Source organism: Tachysurus fulvidraco, chromosome 3 (genome assembly GCF_022655615.1).
Source record: "Tachysurus fulvidraco isolate hzauxx_2018 chromosome 3, HZAU_PFXX_2.0, whole genome shotgun sequence".
Classification (NCBI taxonomy): Eukaryota; Metazoa; Chordata; class Actinopteri; order Siluriformes; family Bagridae; genus Tachysurus; species Tachysurus fulvidraco.
Window position 1 is genome coordinate 29,382,105 of NC_062520.1, and position 16,412 is coordinate 29,398,516.

A 16,412-nucleotide genomic window follows, 5' to 3' on the forward strand; every position below is an offset into this window, starting at 1 on the left:
ACTGAGCATCTGCGCTGATGATGGCTGAATCAAAGCAAAGAGGGGAAAAAAAATACCAGAAACAGCAGCTCAGGTTTCTCCTCCTGAGGACTAGATGAGAAGAACAAAAACACTGCTGTTATTCAGAGCAAAAGTGCTAACAAGTGTCTTTTGAGTCTGAAAGGCATCAGGGCAAAATTTCACACACACACATAAACATGAACACACACACACATACACACACACACACACACACACACACACACACACACACACACACACACACACTATGCTAATGCCAGATGGCTAGCAGCTTTCCCAGTCAGCATGTGCTAGCTGATCAAATGTTAACTCTGTTTAGTAACTTAAAAATGTTATCTAAAGTTACAATCTGATAAAAAATTAATCATTTAACCTTTAAGAACTTTATCTAATCATCCCTTTCAGCTATTTCTGTTCATCTGCTAGCAAGATGCATAGCAACAGCTACAGTAACATTCACCTTGTGTGTTAGCAGCCCTGAGTTTGATTTTTTTTTTAACCCAAATGTATGATGTCATAGTGGGTTTTTCCCATTGCTAAGTTTTTTCTTTTTTTGTTTTATACTATATAACAAAAGTATGATTTTAAACTTATTTCCTAAATATTATTATAATAAGAGTCAAGAAGAGTAGGCTGGAGCACTGAGGCACATTCAGTTCCACCAACATCCAGCTGGGGGAGCTCTAGTGATGTTCATTCAACTAGAGAGAGAGAGAGAGAGACCGAGAGAGAATGAAAGGCAAACACAAGAAGAGAGAGAGTGTGTGTGTTTGTGTGTGAGAGGGAAACGAAATGAAAGAGACATAGAGAGAGAGAGAGAGAGAGAGAGAGAGAGAGAGAGAGAGAGAGAGAGAGAGAACATTCTCTTTTAAGTCAGCAGTCTGATCTCAGGATCTGATCTATTTTCTGTATTTGTGGATCTGAAGGTTTAATTGTGACGTGTCTCAGTTTAAATTTTTTATTTCATCTCTAGATGTCACACTCACCATGTTCAGGAACCCGAATAGAAAACAACCCTCCTGCTATGAGAGAATCCAGGATTGGAAACAAATGAGGATGGAGAAGTTTCTAGAAGTTACTTCACGCACTGTTACTGTGTATTAAGGAAGGAGTCTCCATTGTCAGAGCAATGTTCAGTGTACAGTGTTCAGTGTTGAATGTTCAGTGTTACTCAACATCTGATGAACATTGCATTGTTTTACACTCTTCCTTCATCGTTGCACCCGAATCCGTTCCCTTCCAACATGGCTGAGGTATCGCTAAAAGCTAGCGGCGGCGGCTAATCACGGCTTATGTAGTGTATCTGCAGTGGACGCCACCTGGTCCTGCTTATCACACAGGGCTTCAGGTTGCAGCTCCACTCAACCCTGAACACCTGCCTCTCCCTCCTCAGAGCCTCGCCGCGCGCTCATGAAAGGACGTTTTGAGCAAACGGCCGCTTTTGTACCTGATATCCGGGCCAATATTCCATATCTGCCTCTTTGATTTGCAGCCAAGCCGAGCGCACGGGAGTTTCTGAGAGACGGGAGAATGAATGTCCTTTGAGTGAATGGATAGAGACTCTCTCTCTCTCTTTTTTTTTCTCTGAAACTCTGTGGCTTCCTGTGCTGAGAGAAAGACAGCTAGCTAAGATTAAAGACGCCAGATGGATGTAGCTTCGAGATCAGTTTATCTGCTTAGTTTTATGTAAACACACAAAAAATGCTAGTCATACTCTAGCTACGCTAACAAATGGTCTTGTCACAAGCATTTATGTGATGTTAATAAGCAACAAGGAACAATTTACACTTTAATTGTTAACGAAATGCAAAGCATTTCTTAGGAGCACATGCTAACAGACTAAGATTCGTCTGTTAAACAATATCTCTTAGTGGAAAGTTTGTTGCTGAAAGAAACACGCTTTTGTTTATAGACAGAAGGCTAAAATCTTAAGCTTTATCTCTTCAGTAGTGATTTTCATTTAAACATTTTTATTTAATTGTTTTGGTTGTCTTTTCTTAGTTGTGCATTAGGAGAAACCGGAATAAATGTTTTGTTTTTAAAATAGATATTTCCGTGGCGGGGGATGGGTGAGATGTGGAGTCTGGGGGCGTGGCTTAAAAGGGACTGATGGTCGGGGCTATTGTTCTGCAACAGATGCTGACTGAAGCTTTATTCAAGCTGAATTAAAACGAACAAACAAACAAAAATAAACGTATACAATTTGGAATATGTTAAATAATACATTTAACAATTAAATTACAAAAACGTTCCAATAAACTATTGAACTGTGTGTGAATTTCTCTAACTTTTTTCTCCTCCTACAGTTTGTAACATATAAACAGTCTAGAACCTTCCAGGGTTTCCACCCAAAAAGCGCATAAGATTTTCTAACACTTGCAGAATACATGGACTTAACACGCACCATGATTTGATGACATCACAAAGCTAGCATGCAGCCAGCACACGTGAGTCCACATAGCTCTCAGGAACCTGGGTGTAATTTGGATGTTCTTGTGTCCTGTGCTGTGACACGCTGCAGGTTCAGTCTGCATATCTGTGCTCAGGGTCAGACGCGAGGAAAAAGGCAGATGCTACACCGTTTCATGTACGATACACAGCACCGATATTCATTTTTCTCGCCTTTGGCATTGATGCATTTGTACGGAACGATCTAGAATGCAGATGTAACCTAAAGGCCTTTAAATAAACATTTAGCTCCTTATCTGCATTTGCAGGTTGGTAAGATCCATCAATGTTCTCCAAGCAGGACCTTGTAGAACACACACACACACACAGTTCACACTGTACTGATATCATCTTGAATTATTTTCATGGAATTTCCTTTTAAAATTAAAAAAAAAAAGAAAGAAAAAAAGATGAGTAGGATAAGAAGAAGAACCGGGGTTTCCCTCATCTCTGGACTGAAGATAACTAGAGGTTTATTAATGACCTGCCATAGGACGAGGTGTAATTAACGTCTTCCTCCAGCTTTCCTGGACAAATTCTGTTGATTGTTTGATAAGCACAGGACACGGGCAAGCCAAACCGGGAAGAAAGAGAAGATGGCTATCGTGCCTGGCTATTGGATCTGTTGGGGAAGAGCGCCGGTATCAGCGCCTCTCACCTGTGCATGTTTAATTACCACACGTAATGCAGATGGGGATAAAAAAAAAAAAACTCCACATCCATTACATTTCACTATTGGATTTGAACTCTGTTTTGCATAAAGGTGCGAAGCTCGTTAGCTACAAGCTTCATTTAATGGATAGCCCTTATTCCAGGCGCGAGGCTCAACCCAGTCACTGAATCGTACCCATGGAGACGATAAATAACACTGTCTAAGAGCGCACGTGTCTCAAATAAAACTCTTACTACAGCGCTTCTGAATTCTGATTCATGATTCATTTAGGGTGTTGATTCATTTTCTACAACAGCAGCTCTGACATCACAAAGGCCTCAAATCACAGATTCATTTACATCAACGCCTTACTGTTTCCATAGCAACAAGGTTCTTAAAAAAATAACTGGTATGGTGAGGCTTTCTGTAAGAAGATGTTTATTTAACTTTTACTGAAGTAGACTTTTATTATTGTTATTATTATCATTTTTATTATTTATTTTTTCATGCTCTTGGTGTGCAGACGGACTGCTTCAGCTCCCACAGCGAAACCGCTATCAGGCGATTAACTCATCAGACACGATTAAAGCTGGACGAAGCGGACTGAACTGGAGCGTCACAGCGGCTGTGAAAAGTGATTAAGTCTCTCTTGGTGATGAGTGTGTTATGAAGAGATCTCCATCGCTGCTGTATAATATTCCCTCTCAGACGTATTAACCTTTTACTGGTGCCACTTACACTGCAGCTCCACGACCATTAGCAGCACATCCATCTTTAAGTGAACGTGGCAGCGTCTCTCTCGTGCGCTTCTCCTCTGTGGGCTAACGGTTCAGAACATTACAGCGGGACAAATCAGCCGTAAAGAAGCAAAAAAGAAAGACCTAATTCACGTCATTAATAATTTACGATTTGTAAAATAAAGTAGATGAGATCAGTCATACAATCAATAAATAAACCTCTTTTAGGCCAAACGTAAAAGCCGCAATACTAATATAGCTAACAAATCTGGTCTGTTTTTTAGCATCCGGTTTAGCCTGCTGCACTTGGGTTCTGTCCCAAAACACATACTGCTTGAGCGTCATATTGTTATGGGGCAATATCCAACATCTCTGTGCTGTTTAGTAGCTGACCTTCGTTGCCATGACTACTGTAGCTATGTTCCAAATGCATGTTAACATACGATAACTGCTCACAAGACATACGTTTATACACTCACTGGCCACTTTATTAGGCTCAATAATGTAGTTATGCCAATGATGTGGCAGCAGCAGATAAAGTTCATAAGGAAATAATCTGATCTGGAGTATATCAGAGAATCATATGATCCCATGCTGGGATTTTCACACACAACAGTTTACAAAGAATGATGAGAGAAACAAAAAGCTCCAGTGAGAGACAGCTCTTACAGATGAGAGATGTGACTGGTCTGAGCTGACAGGAAGTCTATAGTAACTCTACAGCTGTGGTGAAGAGAAAAACATCTCAACATGAACAGAAAATCCAACATGGAGGTGAACGAGCTCCAACAGCAGAAAGAACAACACCTCAGGTTTCTCTACTGTTAGCCGACAACACCAGCCTGAGGATCGCGTTGGTTCAGTCTCACCAAATTGGACATCTGATCTTCAGCTGTCCAGGGTGGAAATTTTAGGAAATTATCTGCAAACTTTAATGGTTTTCCATTTAAACTATACCATAAATATTTCAACAGGCGTCCATTTGTAACTAGCATCAAACACTTCGACACGTATGAAATATAAATCGGTGTTTGTAATGGGCCTTTGTGTTGCGCTCTGCTGGGACGTTATTGTTCTTCAGCGAGGAAAGTAAACCGGAACGCAGACGACAGAGAAAATACATTTCATCCATCGCTGTCAGTGTAATTATCTTCCTCACTTATTATATTTTATTCAACAGCAAAGTGATGCTCAGTGAGGCGGTTGGGGATGACATCTTTTAAAAGTGTGTGAGTGTGTATGTGTGTGTGTGTGTGTGGGGGGGGGGGATCAGACGTCAATTTAAAGAGGGAAAAAATAGTAGAAAAGTGTGACAGCTACAAATCACAGGTTTACATTAACACGCTTGTTCTAATACGCTACAGGTTTTATAGCAACAGCTCATTGTCCTTGCGATCATGTTAACATTAAGGTTACATAAAGCTAGCAACAATAAAGAAAGGTTAGAGGAATCCAGTTAGCATGAAACTGTGTGAGTGAAGCGATTCTGTTCATTATTATCATGTTAGCATTGAAAACACAAACAAACTTGGACATTCTGTTAATTAAATTCAAAACAGAAAAGTTTTCTGGTCAGAGATTCATCTGTCCAGAAAAGTGCTAGCTTAAATTGTGTGTGTGTTCAAATACAGTAGGTGCTGTCAGTTACACACTCTTCAGGATGGTCTCTCTCTCTCTCTCTCTCCCTCTCTATCTCTCTCTCCCACACACACCAGGTTAAACACAACTGGACCCTGACCCTGACAGACAGCAGTGAAGGCAGGGTGATGCTACAGCTAACGTTTATCATGTTGCTCCTCTTCTGTAGCACACGTTGAGTCTCTCACACACACTCACACACACACTGTCAGGACCTCTTACAGCCTCTTTCATCATTTGACAAGGATCAGATTGGGCCCGGGTTGGAGAATGCTGCTGGTTTTTGAGCGAGGCCGTGCTGGAGGTTATCAGTGCAAAACCGCTGAACAAATCTGCTTTTATCGGAAAACGCTTTGATTCTCTGACGTTGCTGAGCTGCACAACCCGCCACGACTCGAGTGTTCGAGTAAAAATAGCTTTTCAACCACTATTATGATGATGGCTTTAAAAACTAGATAATAAAGAACAGATCTAGCTTACTAACATTCATTTAATAGTACACTATTAGCTATAATGCTAGCAAATTTGTTAATTGAACTTTGCTAGCTTTTATCTTTGTTAACAGAACAAATGAGATTTTATGCTAACTTTAAAATCAAACAAAACTAGCTGAAAACATTGATTCACCAGTATAAATATTAGCCGTATCATTATCATAACGCTAGCTGGATCCTGATAGCTGTTGCTTCATATTACTGTTAGCATTTTTATAATGCTAACTGATGCTCATACAAGGGTGAGTGTGTAATTTGTTTGTTAGGTTTATTTGTTTCTTGTTTTCTTCTCCTTCACAATGTACATTTTTATGTTGGTAAGGAACAAAACTCAGTCAATATAAGCTAAATTATTTATCACTAGCTAAGATAAAAAAAGATTTTTATCTGCTAGCAAGTTAATCACATTCCTAATTGAGGCATTTACTATGAGAAACCGCTTCATTCATTTCACAGAAATGTGTTTAAGAAAACTTTACCGTCAGGATTTGCTACACAATATTTGGAAAATTATCCAGCAGAACAAGAGGCTAATCTTTACCGTCTTGGAGCAAATATTGGTCACAGAAATAGTGAAGAAAAGTTAGGATTAATAGCTACAAAGTGACTCTGTGTTAGCAGAGCTCATTCATCTCTGCATACAGATGTCAAAAAAAACTTCTCCAAATAAAAACAATAAAAGTTTTAGCACGCTGTAATCACTACACCCTGGAACATAAGTTCAAAGTCTTACAGAATTTATACAACAGCATGATTGTGGACGCATTTGCATGAGCATAAATAAATGATTAAAGACGATACCGATCAGAGTTAATTATTTCCATTGTTAATTTTTCATCGCTTTTATCCGAGGCGGAAAAAACGCATTAGCTGCTCGGTGTCTGCTAAATCTTTCATGACAATCTGTTCCACAGGAAAACAAAACAGGCATCTGGAAGAAAACAATGTGGAAAATGTTGAAGGTTCTTCTGAACTGCTGGGTCATGTGTACAAAATAACAGAGAACCGGTTAACAATAAGAGCAAAGATTAATTTTCTTCCAATTCCACTTCAAGTTTCTGTTTTTAATCGCACATTTAGTAAAAACCTTTTTTGGAACCCTAAAAGATTCTATGTCGAGGCCTACAACAGTATGTTTCCCAATCAGAAAGAATTCCAAGGAACCATAAAGAACCATGTTCTAACTCTTACAAGATCCAGGAAATAAACCAGTTTAGACACGAAGACACAAAGACCACGCCTCCTTTAATGTGGCTAATACACAAAGGCCACGCCTCCTTTAATGTGACTAATACACAAAGGACGGCCTCCTTTAATGTGACTAATACATATAGGCCATGCCTCTTTTGTGTGACTATATTACAAAGGCCACACCCCTTTATTGTGATTAATACACAAAGGCCACCTCCCTTTAACGTGACTGACACAAATGACACGCCTCCTTTAATGTGACTAATATACAAAGACCACACCCTCTTTAATGTGACTGACACAAAGAACACGCCTCATTTAATGTGACTAATACACAAAGGCCATGTCTCCTTTAATGTGACTAATACACAAAGAACACACCCCCTTTAATATGACTATAACATAAATGATATGCCACCTTTAATGTGACTATGACACAAAGGCCACGCTCCTTTAATGTGATTAATACACAAAGAACACCCCCCCTTTAATGTGATTAATACACAAAGAACACACCCCCTTTAATGTGATTAATACACAAAGAACACACCCTTTTTAATGTGACTATGACACAAAGGCCACACCCCCTTTAATGTGACTATGACACAAAGGCCATGCCCCCCTTTAATAAAAACATTTGAATATTATTTATTTTTAGTTAATTATCATAATTTTTCTTTTAGATGTTTTTTTTTTATTAATAAGTGAGCATTGTAACTGTCAGAAGCTTTGTGAAACTTTAAAACGGACTCGCTCCTGAAATTCTCCCAGCTCTGTCTTACTCTCTGTTGTATTTTGCATGACCTTTCATACTGAAACATCGTCAAGCATTAATCAGACCAGACAAGAGTTCTGCATATTAATGTTATTCATTTCAGCGTCAGCCTGCAGTCCTGATTGGTTGAAAAGCTGCTCGTTTAGCAGCACCAACATGTCACTGTCCTACATGTAATTAGCTTTTTTCTGAAGAGGGTTTTAGCGATGAGGTTTCCTGTGATCAACAATAAAGCTCTTAATGAAGCGTGTCGACTCGCTGTGTGACGCTTTCATCCAAAATTCATTTATTTCTTGTTTTATTCATCCTGAGGAGTTGGAAACAGCAGGATGCTGGAGCCTGTGGATATTTGGTGAGATATGCCTCGGCTTTGTAAGAGTGATAAACAGGAAAAGAACTTCAGCAATGTTACTAAACTGTAACATTAAAAAGCAAAAGACTTATTGCTAAATAACACATTGAGATCTATCTCATCGTGATGGACAGATACAATGGCCATCAACAAAAGTCATGCCAGTGGCCACGCCTCCTTAACTGTTCCTCAGATACCATGCCTACTTCACTGACACTAAAGTAAATAATCAGCTTTATTGTCAGGCATGAAAGAGCTTTATTGTGAGGCATGTTTTCACATGCGAGGAATTTGTTTTAGTGACAGAAGCAGAAGAAGCAGTGTAAAAGAATGACATATACAATATAGACAATTTGTATGTACAAATGTGCAGGTTTGAAATGAGCAATTGAAATAGACAATATAGGCAATTTGTATGTACAAATGTACAAGTGTGAAATGTTCACCTGAAATACACATAGTATGTGTTTTAAGTAAATAGTGTGTAAGAATAGTAATCTCCATTATGTAGAAGATTCAAAGACCACGCCTCCTTTATTTTGACAGGTTAAAATAACTACACCCCCTCGCTGTGACAGGCAGAAAGGCCATGCCTCCTTCAGTGTGACAGGCATAAAGGCCACACTTCCTTCAGTGTGACAGGCATAAAGGCCACACCCCTTCAATGTGACAACCATGAAGGCCACACCTCCTTTAGTGTTACAGGTGCAAAGGCCACACCTCCTTCTCTGTGACAGACACAATGGCCACACCTCTTTCATTGGGGCACAAGAAAAGCAATTTTTTGAGTGACGAGTCATTTGAATCAGTTCATGTAAATGAATCATTTAGATTCATTCACTGATTAGTTCAGTCAGAGGAGAAAAAAGCAGAATAAATGTAATGTTTTTATTCATTCTCTTTAAAAAAAAACTAAAATAGCGATCCCAGATCAGCGCTCCACTTCGGTTGCTCTCATGAACCGTGCCGTTTTTTATAATAAACCAAAAACAGCGAGTGAACATCACACCGTCACGCCCCGACGCGTCCCCTCGTGACCTATTACCCTCTCTCTTTGCGATTAAAGACCGGATCCTTTTTAAATACCATTTGAATAATTCAATGATTTTTTTTTCAAGTAGATCAGGCGAGGATGAAATATATTCGCTACAAAAAAGAAAAAAAAAACTAAAAACACAAAACCAGCGTGGCATGTTTCCACTTTCCACTTCTCGGATATTAACTCTTACTGAAAATGAATATTTCATTCTGGAAGGGCCGAGTCTTCACAGGAGAATGACTCCGTGTACATTTACATTAATTTTTTTTTTCACAGAGGGGAATTTCCTCGAGTAGGCCCCCGGAGGTCACGTCGCGCCTCGTGTCGGACTGACAGGTCTTTTTAAAGCGGTTGTCAGTCGAAAACGGCCGAGCGGAAATTTCTCAGTTTTTTTTCCACCTCTTTCTTTCTTGATTGGTTGCCTTGATGTGTGTTAGTGTAACCTGTAAGGTTAGGGAGGGTGTCACTCAGCCCGGGACTGTCTTACTGTAAAATGTTGCGTGTCTGTCCACGGTGGGCGAACGCACTCAGGGTTTGTGGCTGTCAAGTTGATTTTATCCTCCTTTAGTTACCCAACACGCTGACAAGCAGTCTGTCAGGTGTTTGTCTTCGGTCCGTACCGTCGCTGTGTCTGAAAAGTGAGAATTATTCGCATTAGCGCCAACTTTTTCCCCCTCTCTCGCTCTCTCCGGATCCGTGGCCGTCTAATTTGCCGGCGCTCTCCTGTCTCTGTGACAGCGGCTTGTCACAAGAGCTGCAGGTTTTTTCGCCGAGTTTTGAACGAAGACAGCGAGAGAGAGACAGAGAGAGTCTACTTTTCCTTTTTCCTCACCTCGCCTACTCCATTTGCATTCGGTTTCATCACCTCGTCGTGTTTCTTTTTTTTCCCCCTCTGAGGGGATTTTTTTTATTATTTTTTCCCCCCCAAAATCTGACTTTTATTGTCAAAGTCATGGACATGCTTCAGGAATCTCAGCTCAGTCGAAGGAAAAAGTAAAGATTCTCCAAAAATAATTGATGGTTTTGTTTCACTCCGAATTTGAGAAACTCACGCTGGAAACCGATCGTTTGTTACTTCCTGGATTTTTTTTTTGTAACTTTATTTTAAATTATGTTAGCTGGAGCTGTTATGGATTTTCAGATTATTTTAAATCAACAATCAGCTGCTTAGAAATAAAGTGCGGAGACAGCGAGTGGCTCACTCTCACAAAATATATGATGTAATTCCAGTCCAAGCTAAAAATAAAAATAAATAAAAAAAAGAATACATTTTTATTCAACAGAGGCTATTTGTTTTATATAGTGCGGAGCAAATCGGGGCGCCAATACTTATGCACCCAAATAGCTAGCATACTAATTAGTTAAAATAATGAAGTTTGAGCAAACTTCATTCGAAATAATGTACCGTTAAAGAAGAGGAATTAATCGACAGAGGATTTGTGAATCATTATTTTTTTATGAAAACTTGTAAACTAGCCACATTGCTAGTGGTCTTCAGGCTCCATTTGTCCAGATTTATTAAAAAAAAGAAAGAAAGGCATGGTTATTTGTCTTGATTATTATATAAACACAAAACACACACAAATTAAACAAAGTAAGTTTCCAACGTAACAAAGACGTCGTCTGAAGCAACGCTAAGTGCTCGGTCACTAGAATGTACCTCTGCTGGCTAACCCTGGTGTATCTGCGAGAGTTCTTGAAACTTGACGGTTTTATCTACACTAGAACACTGCAGAGAGTTCCCCATCACACCGAGGCATCTCACGGTTCAACAGCTACGGCGCGGCTCGTCATACACACCTGACAAGAGGAGCGCGGCTAATCTCGCCTTTCTTACAGACAGCAACCTTTAGGCTTCTCCAGCATGGGCATATCACAGGCAGGGGAAAAAATGTCAACGTGTCAAAGCATGAAGCCTTTGAGAAGGTGAATCTGCTTTTATGAGCTTGAGAGTGAAAACTCGCTTCTCAGCCATGATGGATTAATTGGAGGAAATCAATGTGAAAATAACTAAAAGGCTGGGATTAGCTTGCTAGCGCTCATGGAAAATGCTGGAATCTTCCACAGCTAACAATGCTAGCAATGTGTATTTGAATATTAATTGTGTATAAAATTAGTGAGAATGTTTAAGTTTGGAAAAGTGCAAAAACACAGGAAGCGAAACCAGATTCTAATCAACAAATCTGTCAGAACCGACTTTTTCCTGAGCCCCCAAAATTAAACTCCATTGAGACCCACTTCCTGCTAAATTTATTTCTAATAAAATCTGCTTCCTGGAAAAATTCTCCTTCTAAGAAAATCCACATCCTTCACAATTCTATTTTGTACTTTAAAATCCACTTTCTAAAAAAAAAATCCTTTACAATTCATTTACGGTAAAATATATTTCCTGTAAAAACAAAAACAAGAAGAAACCTATTTCTTACAAAATTGACATGTATTTAAATCCACTTCCTGTAAAATCTGCAAAATCACACTTCCATTCAATTCCTGTTCCTTTACAATAAATTCAGTTAAAAAAAAAAAAAAAATCTAGTTCCTGTAAAAAATCACTTCCTGCTAAATTTACTTCCATTAAAATTTACTTATAACTTCCAATAAACTCTCACTTCCATTTAATATCGGTTCTGAAACTGCCTTTCACTGAAAGTTTAAATGAGCTAGCTGGAAGCGGCTGATGAACAGGAAGTTCCTGAAAGCTCTGATGCATATTTAAAGCCGATGGCTGAGCTGCTCTTTAATTGGTTTGGACATCGGCGGTTTAAAAATGAAAAAAGTGCAAAGGCATCCCCTTTTTTCTTCTCTTCTTCTCGTAAGCCTTTAATAGCGCAGATACCCTTTTCTCCGTGCTGAGGCCTGCCAAAACCGACAAGCGCCAGGTCGCGACCTTTGGCATTCGCGCTGCGAGTGTAACGAGAGTGAGAGAAAAGGAGGAATAAGGAGACTTCTCATGAATATTGTAATGGCCTTTCTCCATGCGTTCAGGGATACGACAACATGACATAAGCATAAGGAGCGTCCCAGCCCCAGGATCCGAGGACGATGAAGCTGAAGGCTCCAAGAGGAGGAGGAGGAGGAGGATGGAGAGAAAGTGGCCCAAGCAGGCTCTCATTAACCCTGCTGAGTGTTTAGGAAGTGACAGGAAGTGAAGGAGACGGACGTTTAATTGCCCCATCGCGATATTCAAAAGGAAGTGAACAGCTGTTAGGCGTGACATAATGAGGCTGGATCTGAATGTCAGGAGCCGCAGCTGGGTGCTGAAGGGTTAAGAGAGGGGAGGATCGGCTCAAAATTCACTTCAGCTGGTCCAGTGAGAGCTCAGTGCTGAGGAAATAAGACGCTGGGAAAACTAACAGGAAATAAATACTGTACATATGACGTACAACAAAATCATACAATGTGAAACACACATAGAAGGAGAGTGGAGAAAAAAAAGATGAGTTAAAAGTTCTTCTGAAGAGTTAAAGGTGTTTTACTGGAAAAGGAAACCAATTTAAAAATGTCATTTCAGCAGGAGTCTCTTCCTGCAAACTGAACACCAAAAATCCACTGCAAGGGTTACTTCCATTCATATCCACTTCCTCTAAAATCATATCCACTTCCTGCAAAATCTGATTCTCTTTGAATCTACTTCCTGCTTTATCAGAATTCGCTTCCTCCTAGATCTATTTGTCACATTCCACTTCAAGCTAAATTTTTACCTCTGATAAAATATGTTTCCTTAATCAGACTTAACTTTCTGGAAATCGAACATCCAGTTTCAAAACTCTTGCAATCCTCTTTCCTGTTTCATTTCCTCCACCTAGAACAATTTTTTTAATGTGTTTAATCAGGGAATAGTTTTAATATGTAATCATTTTTATTTCCTAAACTCTACATCTGGCCTTAATCTGCTCCTCTGAAAGTTTCTCTTCTGGCTGACGGAGCTGTTATATCCTGTCAGAATCAGACTGAAATCGCTGTGATCACGTGACTTTACCGGGCTGCGTTCCTCTGATCCTCTGTGCCAGGCTCAGGAAGTCACTCCATGGCAAACACACAGCCGGCATGTTATCGCTCACTGCCACATTCTCTGAGCAAAGTTTAAGCCGATGCCACGATAATCTGTACAGAGAGCGAGTGCTAATTCAGCAGCGCAATTAAAAAGCGGCTGCTGTGTTTACACGCTGGATGTGGAACATAAACAGCTTAACACGCCGACGTGGGCCATGTGGAAATGTGTGTGTTAGTGTGTGCTACACAAAACAGTCCCACTGATGGAATTTAGAAAACTGGCTCTATTATTTGAGCACAAAGCTAGCTGGAACAATACAAAACAATCACAGGACACTGAGCTAACAAAGGCGGCCATGCTAGCTGACATATCCAGATCCAGGAGATTTTTCCAAAAGCGACAATAACCAGGCTGAAAATCCTGAACGGAGCACTTTTTGATGCCTTGGATCTGAATTCTCCAGACTCTCAGACTTCAGCTGTGTATCGCTGATCTCTGGGACACAGAATTAGCCTGATGTATTAGCATAACCATGTGATTTTGTCCTCCAAACTTTGATGATAAATTTTCCTATTCATAATAGTCCAGGAGTCTGAATATGAGCTGCATCTATGTTTTAGATCTCAGGTTACACTTTAACAAAAATTACTAGACTTCTTTTGTTTACTGTTGGTTGCTTTAGTTACAGATAACGCTGCTCCAGGACTAACAGTAACTCTGTGATAAATATAATGACTACAATGTTTCTTAAACAAAATATTGCTTTGTGATATTTTTTGTGATACAACTGATATATTGTTGCACAGTGTGTGTATGTGTGTAAGTGTCTTTTCAAACAGGGCTATCTAATGTTACGTGACGTGTCGTGAAACCACAGCAGTGTTTTTCGTCGCCATCTTTTCCTCATCGCTGCTTTTATCTTGATTCTTAAACGGGTGAAAACGCAGCTGTCTTTGCTTTGTCATTTCTCCTATGTTTTTTTTGTTTCCCTCGCATGTCCGAGATCCCCGACACCGGTTTCCTGACGTACCTCCTGATTTTTTTCAGGAGGATGGAAAAAAAAACAACCTACCAACAACAAGAGCAACAAATATAAACACGTATCGCGGTGCCATGTAACTGAGTCCGTGACATGCTGTCAGGAGCTCGTTCTCTTACAGACCCAAAAACTTTTTCCCCCTGAGTGGGGAGCCAGATGATGAATGCTGACAGGAAGCCGTTCCATCCCGCCTTTCTCTTCCATGCCAGGCCGAGCTGAGCCGAGCCGTCATGCCAGGGTGCTTGCGCTCTACAACGCACTCGCTTGTACCTTGTAGCTCAGGTCCCATCAGGAGGCTTCAGTCGTTCGCTCGGCCGGACCGGTCACACATGGCGGCGTGAGGGGTGCAGGACGCTCCTCTGGGTAACGAGCAAGAACACACTTCTTCATTCCACCTTCCTCAAACGCATAATGTCAGGACAGAAAGCGGTAGTGCTGACCGCTTTCCTATTTCATATCATATCTATAACGACAAATTACTTTATTTAATATGTTAAATTTTTTTTAAATAATTTAAATGTTAAATTTTTTCAGTTTTTACAGATTTCTGTTTTTTGCCCATTGTTTAGTGTTTTCCTGTATAAAAATGTTTTTTAACATAAAAAATATATTATTTCTATTGCTTATTTTTTATGAATTTTTCTGGACAATAAGAAAAGGCTTATTTTTTCTCCTCATTTCACTCATTAAATTTAATATTCTTTAGTGTTTACTTTAGAAATAAAAATTGATACATTTTTCATGAATAAATACAAGCACAATACTTTTTTCCTGTCTGTGCATAGATTTTTCTCCATATTAAGTAAAAGCATGATTGGGCTGTTTTCTATGTGACATTTCAGTTCTGCTAACACTTGGTTAACAGACGTATCATGATGCGTGTTGTGTATTGTAGAAACGTCACAACGAACACCGCTGCACGACTGCTAGTTTCTTTCACAGGCGACAATCAGGAAAGGAAACAGTGAGACAAAAATTTCAATGTAAGGCTACTTAATTAGCAGTGCCACTGTTTTTGTTTCAGTCAGTGAAGCTCAATGAATCATCTTTTCCCACAAGTTTAGCTCCTTCAGCCCCCTCAGCCATGTAAGCGAGTGGTTAGGAATCACAGCTAAAGTGCAGGTACTTTTTTATCTTAAATGATTTCAGTTAGCAAAAGAAATGCATAAAAGGAATGTAGCTTCAGTATAGACTGTAAGTCTGAGTGGCGTGGGTCGCTTCTCTAGACACCTAGAATGAACACGCTAAAATTCTCCTTAATTGATCCTTCTTGTATTATAGGTTCCATAAAAATTTCAATCCTGGAATGAACCTGAAGAAAAATTTGTGCTATAAAGTACACATGGCAAAACAAACAGCTTTTAATTACACAGTATAATATCCAAAGCTAGCCTTGTAGCCTCGGTTGGATCAACACAACTCTAACTTAGCATTCACCTTTAGCTAGGAAGCTGGCTAACATTACATTAGCCGTTATCTAGCTTCTTAGCTGACATAACTAATAGAATATTTGATTGTGGCAGTTTCTTTATGCTAAGCAGCACCTTATGTTAATCATCTCTAAGAAGTGAATCTTGTCAAGTATTCCTTAGCCAGGTTTAGTAGCAAACTAAAGTTAAATATGAATTGTGTAATTTAAACTATAGTGATGTCACAAGTCAATATCATGTCAAGCCATGAAGCTAAGGCAATGCATTACAGATAAAAATTGTTTTTAATGTGTATTTAAGAAGCTAGATGACGTTCACTAGCTAGCTAGTCTAAGGCAAATTATTTTATTGTCACTAACATTTATAAAAATATTAATGGTGTGACTGTGCTAGCTAACATTTAACAATTGATCAGTATTTTTTAGCTCATTTTTTTGAGCTAGTGACAGCTAATTGATTGAATGTTATTTTATTTAGACAAAGAAGTACTAATCATGTAACTTCAACATCTCTTATGAAATATATATATATATAAAAGGAATCATCAATTTTTTTCTGGTTAAATTTTTTATGCAACTCAAAAACCACGATGGAATGTTTTT